The sequence below is a fragment of the Chiloscyllium punctatum genome, chromosome 14 (genome assembly GCF_047496795.1).
Source record: "Chiloscyllium punctatum isolate Juve2018m chromosome 14, sChiPun1.3, whole genome shotgun sequence".
Taxonomy (NCBI): Eukaryota; Metazoa; Chordata; class Chondrichthyes; order Orectolobiformes; family Hemiscylliidae; genus Chiloscyllium; species Chiloscyllium punctatum.
The window spans coordinates 7,741,895-7,758,526 of record NC_092752.1 but is presented as its reverse complement, the minus strand read 5'-3'; the positions used below and the strand labels follow the sequence as shown (position 1 = coordinate 7,758,526).

General features: G+C 41.6%; 1 protein-coding gene across 3 annotated transcripts in view; it reads left to right on the top strand.

The window, feature by feature from the left end:
* Positions 1 to 1,471: 1,471 nt before the first annotated feature.
* bmpr1ba (bone morphogenetic protein receptor, type IBa) overlaps positions 1,472 to 16,632 on the top strand; it is a 504,601-nt gene continuing 489,440 nt past the window's right edge. For all 3 annotated transcript variants that reach the window (XM_072583837.1, XM_072583834.1, XM_072583844.1), the window contains exon 1: positions 1,472 to 1,630. The gene's annotated coding sequence lies outside the window, so the exon portion shown is untranslated. The remainder of the gene's footprint in view (positions 1,631 to 16,632) is intronic.

The window sequence follows — 16,632 nt, the reverse complement described above, 5'->3', positions numbered from 1 at the left end:
AAATACCTAGGTACAAAAACTTGAGAACAAGTTAGAAAGAAGTCGGAACAAAGTTAAAAGATATAGTTACTCTTATCTGTTCCTTTTAAAGTCATTGTGTGTCCAAAGATAGCAACTGTTGTTAAGAAATAAGACATAGGAGCAGAAAGTAGGCCATTCAGCCCATCGTGTTTACCCTGCCCTTTAACCTGAAATGTCGATTTCTCCACCTTTGGATGCTGTCTGGCTTGCTGTGTTCTCCCTGTCTCCTGCTTGTCTATCTTGGATTCCAGCAGCAGCAGTATTTTATGTCTCTGCCCTTCAATCATGGCTGATAAGTTTCTTGACCCCTTTCTCCCACTTTCTCCCTGTAATCCTTGATCCCTTTGACAATTCTATCTCCATCTTAAATATACTCAATGACCTAGCTTCCACAACCTTTTGTGGCAGTGAATTCCAAAATTAAGTTTAGAATGCATTCAGAATATGAATATATCTTGCACCTAATCAATTGTAAATATTTTGTGAATTTATAATTTCAAACTATTGGTCGGGTTTGAACGCTAAAATGCGGAGAATTTTAGAACAAGTTGCACAACACCTTTTCTTTGGGATAAAGTTTAAAGGTGGCACGGTGGCTCAGTGGTTAGCACTGCTGCCTCACAGCACCAGGGACCTGGGTTCAATTCCAGCCTCAGGTGACTGTCTGTGTGGAGTTTGCACATTCTCCCCGTGTCTGCGTGGGTTTCCTCTGGGTGCTCCGGTTTCCCCTCACAATCCAAAGATGTGCAGGTTAGGTGAATGGACCATGCTAAATTGCCCATAGTGTTCAGGGGTGTGTAGGTTAGGTGCATTAATCGGTGGTAATGTAAAGTAATAGGGTAGGGGAATGGGGCTGGGTGGGATGCTCTTCAGAGGGCCAGTGTGGACTTGTTGGGCCAAATTGTCTGTTTCCACACTGTTGAGATTGTATGAAAATTGTTATTAGGAAGGATTTAACTCTTTTTGTTGTCTTTATCCAATCTAAAGATCACGTGGAGGTGCTAGTGTTGGTGAAAAATCACACAACAGCAGGTTATAGTCCAACAGGTTTATTTAGAAGTATGAAGGAGCAGCACTCCAAAAGCTTGTGCTTTCAAATAAACCTGGTTGGTATAACCTGGTGTTGTGTGATTTTTAACTCAATCTAAAGATGAACACCTAGATTAGTTCACTCAGTTGGTAGATGGCAATGAGCAAAACAAAGTAGGAAAGGCCATTATTTGAAGGGGAGGTTACATTGACAATGGTCCAATTTAGCTCCATTGCCGGAGATTGCCGAAGTGTAGGTGATGAAACGTGGAGTCCGGGGGACGAATTGCCTCCGGAGATTGCCGAAGCCTTGCAGTTGCCGGAGATTGCCGAAGTGTTGCTGCTGCTGAGAGCCCGGAGCCCGAGACTGGTCTGTCAGTCATTGCAGACGCGCCGAAGGAGCGAGAGCCAAAAGTGGGGGAGGTGGAGAAGGAGGAGGAAGGGGGGGACTTTTAACCCATCACTGCAAGCAACCTCCAGTGCTCCCGTGTGAAGTGGGAGCAAAGCAAGAAAGAAGCATTCAGCAGCAACTGAAGATCATTGCCAGAGATTAAGGAGAGTGCAGGAGTTTGCAGTGAAGGTACCTGTGTGTGTTTAAATGTGTGTGTTTAAATGTGTGTGTATATGTGAGACCCACAAACAAAAAGTAAAAGGAGGCGCTCGTTCGCTACGATCCTGCCAAGTGCTGTACAGGAGAATATTGCCACAAAATCCATTTGAGGTTTTAAGAAAATACTACCAAAGGATTAACAATGATTGCATTGCTATGGTTAAATTTAGAATGCTTTCAAATTATGAATATATTTTAAACCTAATAGATTATAAATATGTTGTGAATTTATAATTTAGAAATATTGTTAAGTTTGAATGCTAAACTGCATTAGGACAAGTTGCACAACGCCTTATCTTTGGGACAAAATTGTCTTCAGGAAGGATTTCACTCTTTCTGTTGTCTGTCTAATCTAAAGATGAACACCTAGATTAGTTCACTCAGTGGGAAGTTTTCAATTCTTGTTGAGTTTTTTTTCTGTCTCGGTAAAGTCACGTTCACTGTTCATTCTCTTCAATATGTTTGTGACTGTACACACTCGGAATTTCTGTGATACTTTATTTTAATAAGTGGAGAGATTAGTCAGAACCACTATCTCAAAAAAAAACCCAACGTGACTGAACAGCTCAGTTGGAAAAAAGTCCAAGAAATTTCTTCTGTCACCCAACATACTGCTCCTTCCATTCATCAACAACGTATTCATCTAAATCATCTCAGAAGAAAATAAATTATTTGTGTTTTTTCACTTCAAATACTGGAATAGTGGAATATGATTGGATTTTTGTTTCATTTATTCATAAAACAGGAACTGTCTAACTTTGTTTGGCATACTGTTGTAATAATTCAAAAGTCAGGATTAAATAATACACTTGTTGAAATGGTTTATATTGACTGAGATGTAGCAGCCAAAACCACTACATTTCCATTTTCAACTCGTGTCTTGCCTGTCCAGTGAACAAAGTTGTACTTATTTCCACTACAAATTGATACAATATCAGTAAAACTCCAGTGTGGATAGTAAAACAGGTTAATTGATAATTAAAATATTTTAAATAGCGGATAGTTTCTTATCCGTTAAAAGAGTGCAGTAGTTGGAAGTGATTGAAAAGAACAAAAATAGTATGAATGAGCCATTGCCTACAATATCCAGAGTACATGCTGTTCAAAATAAAAGTGACAATGCTTTAGATTTTCTTTTTACAAAGAATGGGAAATAACTGGGTGTCCCAGATACACGTTGGTCATCCGTTGATTGATGAAGACTGAGTTGTGTGGAATTACACAAACACTCGAGGACTGCAATTTAAAGTGGTTTACCATTCACAGCCATTGTGTCTTTTTTGAGTGCTTCTTATCCTGGTAATTCATGAATACCAGTCATTTTCTGATTGTATTTTTAAAGATATCCATCTACAGTCAATTCCATCCATCTTCTTAGCTGGCTGTAAAAGGTCCCAGGGGGAGCTTTCCCCCAGTGTAGTGGGATATTTTACTTCCACCTGAGAAGACAGACAAAGCTTTCATCTGAACTCGGGACACTGACAGAGAGATGTGCTGCATTGCGACATATTAATTTATTGAAAATATGATACTGTATATGTAATGAAAGTAAGAGAATGCTGAACTTAATTTTTGCCATTGTCTTATAGATACACTTATGAAAAGTTATTACTTCAAATAATTGAATTGGAAATGGAAAATTCCATAGAAAAGACATATCTTTTACCCTCGAGATTTTTTTGGAATGCACAAATATGCTGTATGCATTGCATTCTATTTGTCTCAATGCATAGTTCAATTAATCAAAATTGACATTTCCTTGCGATCTATGTTGACTAACTCTGTTAGTCACACCTTTCGTACATTCACTAATCTTATTCCACTTTGTAGGCTCGAGTAACTTATTTAGGAGAGAGATGAGTCGAATTGTTCCATAGTTACTTTCTTAAATCCTTTTCTGCCATTGTGAATGCTGTATAGTCCAGCTTGATGTGTTCTGGGTAAATCAGGCACCCAAAACTTAAAGATAAAGGTCATGCTACTTTCATGTAAAAATTGCTCATAAATTACCATGACAAATGAGGAGAACAGAGAACAGTACAGCACAGGAACAGGCCAGTTGGTCCACGATGTTGATCTGAACATGACGCTACATTAAACTCATCCCTTCTACCTGCACTTGGTCAATATCCCTCAATTTCCTGCATATTCATGTGCTTATCTAAAAGTCCCTCAAACACCCCTACCATATCTGGCTTTAGATGAGTGCAGAAAGGTGAATTAGGTTTGAATGTAAGAGTTCAATTTTCTTTTTCCACTAAAAATGTCCTCGCTTTCCTGATTCAGATTTTTTTTGAATGATTGTTTGCAAGACTGTTCCTTTAGAGAAATGGCCTATATTCAGAATGAATTTCATTTTCAAATACACGTTAGCAACTTTTGTTTGCTAATTCTCTCAAGTCGATTTATTTAAGGTTGCTCAGGCTGAGTTGATATTTCGCAATGTATACTGCATAGTTTGTCAACTGTTGTATTGTATCAGAGTACCTTTTATTAAAATGGGACCAAATACCACATTTAGAGTCAATCTCCAAACATTTGTTTCCTGTTATGAGGCAGTTTTGTATCCATGGGTTGTACTTGATGTCTGATTCCCCTGTTTGTTGCTGATCCTTTTTAATGTATTTTCTTTTACTGTTCAATCACATCCTTTCTGTACTTATATTGCAACTCCTAATTTCCATAAATAGTTACAAACTGGGCTATTGCCAGTACTTTGTGTAATACAGGAGGGAAACAAATATTTAACTAAATTGTTATTACTTTTGCTTAAGGCTACTGATTAGAGTGATACCAGTAGTTATCTGGAGGGAGGTGAACAAGTATGATTGTTGCGGAAGAGATATCATTCTGATAATGTCACTATACTAATGTAATCCAGAACCTCAGGCTAATGTTCTTGGGACATGGAAGATGGTGAAATTTGAATCCATTTAGAATCTGGAATTGAACAAGAAAGTTGGTTGAATGTAATCATTGTTCATAAAAATCGAAAGACCTGCAGATGCTGGAAATCAGAAACAAAGCCAGAAAATGTTGGGAGAGCTCAGTTGGTCTGAAAAAGAGACACTGGACCTAAAATGGTAACTCTGATTTCTCTCCACAGATGCTGCCAGCCTTACTGAGCTTTTCCAGCAATTTCTGTATTTGTAATCATTGTTCATTGGTGTTTAAAGAAAACTAAAGGTTCCCTAATGTCCTTTAATGAAAAAAAGCTGCTATCCTTACCTTAACATGTAACTCCAGACACACAAAGATGGGGTTCACACTTAACAGTGCTTTGAAACAGTCTAGTAAGCCACTCTGTTCAAGGTAAATTAGTGTTAGCCAGCAAGTGCTGACCTTGTCAGTGACACTCAAAGACCAAAGAAAACCTGAAATAGTTTCTACCCATGTACCTGACATGTATGGATTGAAGTCAACAAATTAAATGTTGTGTCTCACTGCCAATCAGCGTACCTGTTGAAATATTGAAATGGTCATCTCTGACCAGATTGCTACAGTGAAATTGACTCAACCTTTGCTGGGGATGGGGGCGCGGGAGAGGAAAGGTGGTTGGTCAATGGGGGACAGGGGCAGATGGTAATAAAAAATATAATTATTCAAGAACAAAATATGAGCTACCACATGATTTTTGCTGAGGAAGTAAATGCATTTATACTGGTAATTAGCAATCCATACCAGGTGATGCAACAGAGTGGATGAGGTTGGAGATTGGAGTATAAGAGGAATAGTTAAAAAATAAGACTTCATTCGATATGGTGTCCTTTTCAACTTCTGGAAATCCCGAAGCACTTTACAGTAAGGTAAGGAGAGTGAGGAATGATGCATTGAGCCTGCAAATATTTAGACTCTGAAACATAAACCCCAATTCTGAATAGTGCGGGAATTTTGCATGAGGATTCTGGAAAGAATAATTTTTTAAAAGGCAGCCGGTTGCCACAGGGCAGTTTGAACCGATTATCACATGCTGTCTATAAAGAAAAAAAACATCTCTGTGAAATATAATGTATTGGTTGTACAAGTGTAAAAATAGGTATCTCAATGTTTGGTCATCATAAAAAAAATTCACGTGAAGTTATAAAAATATTTTGCCCTCTAGTTGAAATCCGACTGAAAACATTTGAAATGGGTTCTCACTGTTTCTCAATGTAGGCACAAGATAAGGTGCAATATAAGCGCATGATGTTTCTAACTCGTGTTTTAGCTAATGAGGTAGTAAAATTGGATTTTAACTACTTTTCTTTATTTCCAATCTGATTTTTATGAAGTTTAGCCTTTGCAAGCCTGTTCCTAGGTGCTGGATATAAATAGTTATGTTGGCAATGACATTATTATTGTTGGCTAAAGTCTGGTTCGGACTAGACCGAAACAGCAGTCATGGTTACAGTGATTAGCATTTATTTTATAATGTGTAGAAATTGAGATTATACCTAATAAAAAAATTAAGTTTTACTGTACTATCAAATTATTTGGTAACACTAATGTTTGCTCTCAGTAGTTTAAGTATTAGCACAGAATCCATGTAATAGTACAACCTCAATTAATTTGATGGTGTCAAAATCATTGATTGTGAATTTTATTTTGTGACCTGTCTGGAATAAAAATGTCTGGAATGTATTCAACCCTTGCAATTCTGAAGAAGTTGTTGTGCACAGTGTTGCTATGTTAATGAGAAAACCCTTAATATATATTGTAGCATGAAGGATTATAACTTTTTCAGGGATGAGGGATTAAACTAAGTGTCCTGTCTGCCCTCTCAGGTGTCTACAAAATATCCCTTTGCATTATTTCAGATCCCAGCCAGGGCTTTGCTGTTTGCAGTTTTGTTTCTAAGTCAGAAGGTTGTGAGATCAAATTATTCATGGAAACTTGCACCAGAATCTAGGGAGGGAGTGCTGCCCAGTAGAAGGTGCTGTACTTTGAATGAGATGTAAAACTGAAACCCAATCTGCCCTCTCAAGGGATGTTAAAATGACGCAGTGGAACTATTTTGATGAAGAGGTGAGGAGCCCTCCCAAGTATTTGGACCAATATTTATCCCTTACCTCACATAGAATTACGAAATGGTTCTGTATAGAAAGAGGCGATTGAGCCCATTGAGTTTGTGTCAAACAAAAGCAGCACTGTTTCGGGGAGCTTGGTGGGTTCAAACTAGCTGCTGGGGGTGGGGAATGAAGTTGAGGGGAGGGGAGGCCTACATTACATGGTTAAAAGTATTTCAGTGGCTTTAGAGTTCTGAGGTTGTGAACAGACTACTTATGAAATGTCTCTTCTATAATGGGATTGTTGGGCCCTGTGAATGTATACATTCATTGGATGGGATATGTGATCATGTTAGACTACATTCTAATGAAAATCAAACAGAAATGGCGACTGTTACAAATCCATGGTTGCTGTAGGTAACTTCTCAGCTTCAGTGGCGTCAGACTTTTCCATAAATGGTTTGTGCGTTTACTTTTACAGAGGTGAATATGTGCTCCCTTATGTTCACTGGAGTGATAGTGAGACTCAGGAATGTAATGATCAAACTTGAACTTGGTTAAATGTCTTTTGCACAAGTATTATCTCAATTAACAAAAAAGATAGACTTGCATTTATAAATTATCTTTCATCACCTTGTGCATCCCTAAGAGCCTAATGCTAATTCAGTACTTTAAAAGTGTAGTCACTGTTAAAACTTAGAACATATCGCAGACAATTTTGATGAACTACAGGCTCCCAAGCAGCAGTGAGATAAATGGTAATGAGATAATCTGTTTTAAGTGTTTCCTGAGGGATAAGTATTTGCCAGGAATTTAGGGAATACACCCTATCTTCTTTGACTGCATTCAATTCTGATCTTCCCTGCTATAGAAAGGACGTTGAGAAACTTGAAATGATTCAGGAAAGATTTACAAATATGTTGCCAGTATTGGAGGTTTTGAGGTATAGGGAGCATCAGGGGTTGAGGGGTGACTTTATAGAAGTTTATGAAATCACGAGGGGCATGGATAGGGTAAATAGACAAGATCTTTTCCCCAGTTAGGGGAGCACAAAATTAGAGGTTTAAGGTGAGAGGGGAAAGATGTAAAAGGGACCTAAAGGGCAACTTTTTCATGCAGAGGGTGGTGTGTGTACGGAATGAGCTGCCAGAGGAAGTGGTGGAGACTAATACCATTGCAACATTTATAAGGCATGTGGATGGGTATATGGATAGGAAGGAATTAGAGGGATATGGGCCAAAGGCTGACAAATGAGACCAGATTAAATTTGGATATCTGGTTGACTTGGATGAGTTAGACAGAACTCATCTCTATGACTGGTGTGTTGGGCTTGTTTTTGTCTGCTTGAGAGGGGATTTCACTTTAATATTCCATCAACATCTTTGACAGTGCTGCACTCCTTCCACACAGCACTAAAATGTCAGCATAGATTATGAACGCCAGCCTTGGATGTTCCCATTATGCCAAATCAGTGAAATCAATGTGGATTGTTAGCTACAATCATCCAACCATGAGGTGCAGAGGAAAACTGGATTGTTGTTCCATTCCTAATTCTATTTGTACCCTCTACTTAAAATGCACTTATTTAGATATTGGCAAAGTGTAGGAGTGGGCTCGGCTATAAGTTTCTCACTGCAATACAGTGGCTTGCTGATCTATGTTTTCAAGTCTCCCACATGAAAAACTCCAACTTGAATGAGTTGTTGGAAGGTTTTTTTTTGAATGAGTGGCCTCAACAATGTCCTGCACAGCTGTAACATGACCTCCCAACTCCTATACTCAATGCTCTGACCAGTGAAGGCAAGCACACCAACTTCTCCTTCACCACCCTGCCTGCCTGCAACTCCACTTTCGAGGAACTATACACCTGCACCCCAGGTCACTGTCTTTTTCAACATCCCTCAGAACCCTACCATTAACTGTATAGGTCCCACCCTCGTTTGCCTTAACAAAATTCAGGGAGACGGAGCTGACATGGCGGGCAGAATGGCCTACATTTGTACCATAACGGTTCTGTATGGCTATCAGGAAAACATGAACAAGTGGATACTCTTTTCTCTAAAGATGGGATGAGTAAGTGGTGACCTGATAGAGATCTTTAAAACTGTGACAGGCACAGCAGACACAAAAAAAATCCACTTGGGAGACAATAATGAGAAGTCATAATATTACATTGCCATTGTTATATCACAAAGCGAATTGAAGAAACTTCCCTTACCCAGAGAGTGATAATAGTGTGAAGCTCGTTGCCAAGGGAAGTGGTTAAGGTAGATGGCATAGCTATATTACAGGGACTGATGGTTAACTATATGAGGGAGGAACACACAGAAGCTTATGTTGATCGTGTGAGATAAAATGAGATGGGAGGAGGCTTGTGTGGAGCATAAGGACTAAAATAGAAAGACCGTGTGTGGAATGGACTGCACATCCAGTGGGGGTGGCATGGTGGCTCAGTGGTTAGCATTGCTGCCTCACACTACTCCTATACCAGGGACCCAGGTTTGATTCCAGACTTGGGTGACTGTGTGGAGTTTGCTCATTCTCCCCGTGTCTGCATGGGTTTCCTCCAGGTGCTCCGGTTTCTTCCCGCAGTCCAAAGCTGTGCAGGCTGGGTGAATTGGTCATGCTAACTTGTCCATTGTGTTCAAGGATGTGTAGGTTAGGTGCGTTAGTCAGGGGAAATGTAAAGTAGTAGGGGAATGGGTCTGGGTGGGATACTCTTTGAAGGGTCAGTGTGGACATGTTGGGCCTAATGGTCTGTTTCCATATTGTACGGATTCTATGAGGTTAAAAAAAATTACTTCCAAGATAACAATCATTAATGTTGTTCCCACTTGAGGTCTGCGATTATAATCAAGAAGGGATCAAAGAGGCTTGTGAGACCTTCAAAATGTTGGCTTTAGCAATGTAGAAGTCTTTTTGAATCCTTCAGTAGAGGAGTCCACAGACAGTGATCCTTGGTTTGGTCACTGACAGAGCAGTCAGCACCTCTGAAGATCCTAGCATTGCTTGCAAAACAAAGCTTTTCACTGTACTTAGGTGTATGTGAATAAAATCAATCATCAAATCACAAAGCTATCAATTTATCGACTTAACTACTTAAAACATTTTTAAAAAATTTGCCGTCACTGAGAAGAGAATACTGTTGTGCCAGGAAATCTTGGCAATTATTAGAATCTGGGTCAAAGAGTGTGGTGCTGGAAAAACACAGCAGGTCAGGCAGCATCCGAGGAGCAGGCGAGTCTACATTTCAGGCATAAGCCCTTCATCATGAATCAAGCTTATGCTAAAAACGTCGATTCTCCTGTTCCTCAGCTGCTGCCTGACCTGCTGTGCTTTTCCAGCACCACCCTTTTCGCCATGGAACTACATTAAAGTCACACCCAAAGGTACAGGTGAATTAAAACAAATTATGGTAAAATACCCTTTACCCCTAATAGAAGGAATAGGGGTGGCACGGTGGCTCAGTGGCTCAGTGGTTAGCACTGCTGCCTCACAGCACCAGGGTCCCAGGTTCAATTCCAGCCTCTGGCGACTGTCTGTGTGGAGTTTGGACATTCTCCCCGTGTCTGCATGCGTTTCCTCCGGGTGCTCCAATTTCCTCCCACAGTCCAAAAATGTGCAGGTCAGGTGAATTGGCCATGCTAAATTGTCCATGGTGTTAGGTACATTAGTCAGAGGGGGGTGGGTTACTCTTCAGAGGGTCAGTGTGGACTTGTGGGGCTGAAGGGCCTGTTTCCACTCTGTAGGGAGTCTAATCTAATCTACTTGATAATGTGGCAGAATATTAAAACTTACGAAATTTATTTCAGAATGCAGAGCTGTTCCTAAAAGCACAGAAAGAGTTCAGGTTAGCGGTCAGACACTTCTGAAGAAGGGTCACTGGACTCGAAACGTAATTCTCTTTTTCTCTCTCTCTCTCCACAGATGCTGCCAGACCCACAATGAGTTTCTCCAGCAATTTCTGTTTTTGTTTGAATCCGACACTTTTACTGGATTGTGTAGTCTCTTACACCCAGAGGTGCAGGTTCCTGTCCAAACCTTTTCCAAAAGAGCAGCTTGACTGCTCATTATGAGGGCTGTTTGTATTCTATATATCATTTCGTTTGGAAATTCATCCTCGCTCCCCCTTTCATTGTTTACCTATTTTCTCCCAGTTAGTTATCCCAGCCATGCCTTTTTTCACTTCTGTCCCAACACAATCAGTCTCACTTTACTGCATAATATACAACAGAGGAAGCCTCGAGCAGTCATGAGAACTCGCCAGTAGAATGTCAATAAAGGCAGCTGCTGGATACCTGAAATAAACACAGAAAATGCTGGAGAAACTCAGCATCTGTGACAGTCAAACTAATGCATCAGACTTTTTTTTTCCACAGCTTGAAGGAGTTTCTTAGTCATGCAGTAAGAGATAGACTTTAGATTTTCACCAACACAGAACACTACAGCACAGGAACAGGCCCTTCAGCCCATCATACCTGTGCTGACCATGGTGCCATTCTAAACTAGTCCCATTTGCTTGCACATGGTTCATACCCCTGGATTCCCTGCTGATTCATGTGTCTCTCAAGCTTTGCTGTCATATCTACTTCTGCCACCTCCACTGGCAGTGAGTTCCAGGCACCTACCACCCTCTGTATAAAAAGACTTGCCTTGCACATCTCCCTTAGACTTTCCCCTTCTCACCTTAAACCTATGCCCCCTAGTTGTAGAGTCATAGAGATATACAGCACAGAAACAGTCTATTTGGCCAACTTGTCCATGTCAACCAGATATCCTAAATCAATCTCGTCCCATTTGCCAGCATTTGGCCCATATCTGTCTAAATCCTTTCTATTCATGTACCCATCCACTTTCAAATGTTGCAATTGTACCAGCCTCCACCACTTCCTCTGGCAGCTCATTCCATACACGTACCACCCTCTGCATGAAAACTTTGCCCCTTAGATCCCGTTTAAATCTTTCCCCGCTCATTTTAAACCTATACCCCCCTAGTTTTTGACTCACCCTTCCCGGGAAAAATACCTTGTCTACTCACCCTATCCATGCCCCTCATGATTTGATAAACCTCTATAAGGTCACCCCTCAGTCTCCAACGCTCCAGGGAAAACAACCTCAGCCTATTCAGCCTCTCCCTGTAGCTCAAACCCTCCAAACCTGGCAACATCCTTGTCAATCTTTTCTGAACCCTTTCAAGTTTCACAACATTTCTCCTGTAGCAGGGAGAGCAGAATTGCACACAGTATTCCAAAAGTGGCCTAACCAATGTCCTGTACAGCTGCAATGTGACCTCCCAACTCCTGTACTCAATACTCTGACCAATAAAGAAAAGCATACCAGAAGACTTCTTCACTATCCTATCCAGCTGTGACTCCACTTTCAACGACCTATGAACCTGCATTCCAATGTTTCTTTGTTCAGCAACACTCTCCACAATATTACCATGAAGTGTATAAGTCCTGCCCTGATTTGCCTTTCCAAAATGCAGCACCTCGCATTTATATAAATTAAACTCCATCTGTCACTCCTCGGCCCATCTGATCAAAATCCCATTGTACTCTGAGGTAACTTGCCTCGCTGTCCACCACACTTCCAGTTTTGGTGTCATCTGCAAACTTACTAACTATACCTCCTACGTTCACATCAAAATCATTTATATAAATGACAACAAGCAGCGGACCCAGGCACTAGGACATGTGGTACATCACTAGTCACAAGCCTGCAGTCTGAAAAGCAACTCTCCAGCACCAATCTGTCTTCTACCTTCAGGCCAGTTCTGTATCCAAATGGTTACTACTCCCTGTGTTCCATATGATCTGACCTTGTCAGCCAGTCTACCATGAGGAACCTTGTTGAACAACTTACTCCAGTCCACTGCTCTGCCTTCATTGATCCTGTTTGTTACTTGTTCAAGACAATTTAAACAAGCTAGTGAGACATGATTTCCCACGCACAATGTCATGTTAACTATCCCAGATCAGTTCTCGCCTTTCCAAATTGATGTAAATCCTGTTCCTCAGGATTCCCTCCAACAACCTGCCCAGCACATTTCCATCCTGAGAGAGAGATTCTGACTATCGACACTATCTACAACTCACGTAATTTTATAGCCTTCTATCAGGTCACCCCTCAGCCTCCGATGCTCTGGCAAAACTAATTCAAGTTTGTCCACTTTCTCCTTTTAGTTAATACACTTCAAACAAGGGAAGGCATTGGCCTACTGGTATTATTGCTGGACTGTTAATCCAGACACCCCGATAATATTCTGGCAACCCAGGTTCAAATCCTGCCACAGCAGATGGTGGAGTTTGAGTTCAATAAAAATCTGGAGTTAAGAGTCTAATGCTGAACATGAAACCATTGTCGGATCACTAAATCCCTTTAGGAAAGGAAATTGCTAATCTTACCTGGTCTGGCTTACTGCTATCTCCAGGCCCACAGCAATGTGGTTGACTCTTAACTGCCCTCTGGGCAATAAATGCCAGCCTAACCAATGATGCCCTCATCCTGTTAGTGAGTAAAAAAGAATCTCGGTAAACCTCTTCTGCACCTCCTCCACATCCCTCCTATAGTGTGGTGACAAGAACTGCACACACTGCTCCATAATGTAGCCTAACTGAAGTTCCATACAACTGCAAAGTGACTTGCCAACTGTTATACTCAGTGTCCCGGCCGATGAAGGTAAGCATGCTGTACGCCTTCTTTACCACCTCATCTGCTTGTTGTACCCCTTTCAGGGACCCCAAGATCCCTCTTGTTCCTACTATATGTACTAAATGCCTTGGGATTCTCCTTAATCTTACTTATCAAGGACACTTGATGGCCCCTTTTAGTTCTCCTGATTCCTTGTGTACGTTCTTTCTAGCTTCCTTTATATTCCTCAAGGATCTTGTCTGATTTCAGTTTCCTATTTCTTATATGTTCCTGCCTTAGGTTTTGGACTGGGTCTGGCTTTATTGCAGGCTATGACAGGGTGGGAGCTTCATTATGGGGAACAGCCTGATGTATTAGGGCATAGATTCCAGTCCAGATAGTCTGGTGCTTATAAGACATTTTCCTTTTAATTAATTCACAGGATGTGGGCATCACTGGCTAGGCCAGCATTGATTGCCCATTCCTAATTCCCTCAGTTAAGGGTCAGCCACATTGCTGTGGGTCTGGAGTCACAAGTGAGGATGGTAGATTCCCATCCTCAAAGGGGATTTGTGAACTGGGTGGTTTTTGTTTGACAACTAATATTGGTTTCATGGTCATCAGTCGATTCTTAATTCCAGACTTTTTTAAAAATTGAATTAAATTCTGCTCTACATGAATTGAATTCAATTCTGACTCCAGACCCACAGCAATGTGGTTTACTCTTAACAATTAGGGATGGGCAATAGATGCTCACCTAGCCAGTGATGCTGTGAATAAATTATATTAAAAAAACTACCGTCTCTAACGGTGGGATTTGAACCCAGGTCACCTGAACATAATTTGAGTGTCTGGATTAATTGTCTAGTAATAATGCCACTAGGTTATTGCTTTCTTAAGCAGTTGCATAATAGACAGGTCTTACCTTCAGTACCTCCTGTGTCCTAGCGGCAGTAAATTGCATTCAGTCAGTTAGCTATGTGCCAGCTTATTTGTGTAAATCTGTGGTGTTGTAGACATATAAATTGTTAATTAGATTAGATTAGATTAGATTACTTTAGATTAGATTAGATTACTTACAGTGTGGAAACAGGCCCTTCGGCCCAACAAGTCCACACCGCCCCGCCGAAGCGTAACCCACCCATACCCCTACATCTACATCTACCCCTTACCTAACACTATGGGCAATTTAGCATGGCCAATTCACCTGACCTGCACATCTTTGGACTGTGGGAGGAAACCGGAGCACCCGGAGGAAACCCACACAGACACGGGGAGAATGTGCAAACTCCACACAGTCAGTCGCCTGAGGCGGGAATCGAACCCGGGTCTCTGGCGCTGTGAGGCAGCAGTGCTAACCACTGTGCCACCGTGCCGCCCACGGCTAATGTTGTGAATAAACTTCAAGACATCTGTCCCAACTAGAAGCCGACTCTGTGTGTAGAGGTTTTGAATCAGATGTATTCTGACACACCTTGGAAACAGCACAGTGCAAATTCATCTGAATATTACCAGGGCTGTAAGGGGTCAAGATTACATAAAATAGGCTTTGTGTTCTCTGAAATACAGATGGATGGGGGGGCGGGGGGTTGTGGCTGGTGATTTGCTTGAAGTTTTCAGATTTTGAAAGGAATTGCTGCAGTTGTTACAAAGAAATATTTCCCACTGGTGGGAAAGTCTAGAATAAGGAGGTGGGCTCTTACAATCAAAACCATGCCATCTCGAGAAGTTAGGAAGCAGAAGTTCACAGAACAACTGGTAGCATGTGGAATTCTCTCCTGCAAAGAACAGCTAATGTTAGCTCCATTTATAACTTTAAATTTGAGATAAAAAGATTTTTCCAGACAATGCGCTAGCTACATAAAAATGGTGGCTATGAGAGAGGTCAGAAGCTAGGAATCAGCCTCTGGTCAGGCCAGAGTGAGTAACTCACTTGTGAGTCCTTAAAGCCTGTCTACTTTCTGCAAAACACAGGTCAGAGTGTGATGGAACACTCCCCACTTGCCTGGATGGGTGCAACGTCAACAACACTCAAGCAGCTTGACACCATTCAGGACAAAGCAGCCTGCCTGATTGGTATCATATCCACAAGCATCCACTCCTTCCACCACCAATGCCTAGAGTCAGCAGTGTGTATCATTTACAAGATGCACTGCAGAAATTCACTGAAGCTCCTCAGCATCTTTGAAATACCCAACCTCTTCCAACTAGAAGGACAATGGCAACAGATTCCCAAGGAACTGTAGAAACCCTAGTTTAGCCAGAAGGAGAGTAATCGGTGCAGTTCTCGTCATATCATTGCATCCTTTCTGTTGTGAGGTAGTTATGTATTCATACTAGAGCAGGTGCAGAGGAGATTTACAAGGAGGTCGTCAGGACTGAAAAATTGCAGCCGAAGGATAGAATGACAAGGCTGGGATGGTTCTCCATGGAACAGGGATAGCTTAGGGAGGATTTTATAGAGGAACACAAAGGTGTGAAGGGCATGGGTAAATGGATGAGAAGGGCATATTTATCTGAGGGAGCTCAAGGTAGGTTGGGATGGTACAACTACAAGAAATTAGGAACAGGAGTAGGACATTAGGCTCGTCTTGCACAGGGGGCAGTGGAGGATAGGACACTGAATGTGGTCAAGGTTGAGTTAGACAGATTTTTGATTGACAAGGGAGTCAAGAGGGTGTCAGGCAGGAATGTGGAGTTAAGTTTACAAGGTATAAACAATGACTGTGGATGCTGGAAACCAGATTCTGGATTAGTGGTGCTGGAAAAGCACAGCAGTTCAGGCAGCATCTGAGGAGCAGTAAAATTGACGTTTCAGGCAAAAGTCCTTCATCAGCCCTGAACTGCTGTGCTTTTCCAGCACCACTAATCCAGAAGTTAAGTTTACAACCAGATTAGCCATGGCCCTATTGAATGGTAGAGCAGGCACTTGTAATTTTGGTACAATTGACAATGAGACTCCATTACCCATGGGTGAACGTGCAGTTTCTATGAGAAAGAGAGGACTGCAGATGTTGGAGAGTCAGAGTTGTAAAGTGCGGTACTGGGAAAACACAGCAGGTCAGGCAGCATCCGAGGAACAGGAGAGTCGATGTTTCTCGTATAAACCCTTCATCGGGAATGCAGAGGGGGAAGGGTGCTGAACGCTCAGTCCGTTGCTCCCGACGTGGTCTCCTCTGCATCTAGGAGACAAAATGCCAACTCGTGGAATGGTTAAAGGAACATCTCTGGTCACATTCGCCAACCAATCCCACCGCCCTGTGACCAACCACTTCAACTCCCCCTCACATTCCCCCAAAGACATGCAAGTCCTGGGCTGCCTCCACCACCAAATCCAAGCCAGCTGCTGATTGG